Source organism: Nannospalax galili, unplaced genomic scaffold (assembly GCF_000622305.1).
Source record: "Nannospalax galili isolate Female #2095 unplaced genomic scaffold, S.galili_v1.0 scaffold115, whole genome shotgun sequence".
NCBI lineage: Eukaryota > Metazoa > Chordata > Mammalia > Rodentia > Spalacidae > Nannospalax > Nannospalax galili.
In genome coordinates, this window is record NW_008340588.1 from 7,252,503 (window position 1) to 7,253,262 (window position 760).

A 760-nucleotide genomic window follows, 5' to 3' on the forward strand; every position below is an offset into this window, starting at 1 on the left:
CCTGAAAGAGAACAGTAGGAAACAGGCCTTAATAAGAGAGAAATGGATAAAAATTGTGTTAGTTTAAGGGAGGGGGAAGGGAAGGGTATACAAGGAACCTAGGGGATAAAGGGAAAGAAGGAGCTCAAGAGAGGTAGGACTATAGGAGAAGAGTATTATTAAGGGAGAAAGGGGAGAAATGGGGGCACCTTAAGTGGGAAAACCATGATGGAGGGGTGAGACAATGCAAGAGATAAATAATGTCTAGCTAGTTTTGAAAACCAGAGGGAACCGTATTACTCCAGCAACCCACTGACAAATTATACATAGCAGATCAGGTTTATCTGAGAACAACTGATCTTGCCTAAGATTTATCTACATGACACACAGTAATTAGAAGTACCAGACTGGTGGAACTAACCTTCTTGGATGTTTAACAGACATACTTTGAGGCCTATAATAATTTGGTCAGAGGGACATAAAGGACACTTTTTCTCCTTGCCCTCCTAGATCGACTAGTTCCTGGGGACTATGAGCATCTCTAAAAATGTCCTGTAATTGTGGTGGGTCAACTGTCCTCTTGATCAAGGAGGCTGAGAAGACTCCACCAGTTGGACTTGAACCAGTGTGCAGTCTACAAAGAGGAGGGTCAACACAGAGGAATCATTTCCTCCATGCTTCCAAGCAAAGCCAACCATGGTCAAGCAGGACCTTTGACTTATCTTCACATAGGCAGAACTGGTAAAAGAAAGGAGCCAGGGGCTCCTCCCAAGCCCATGTG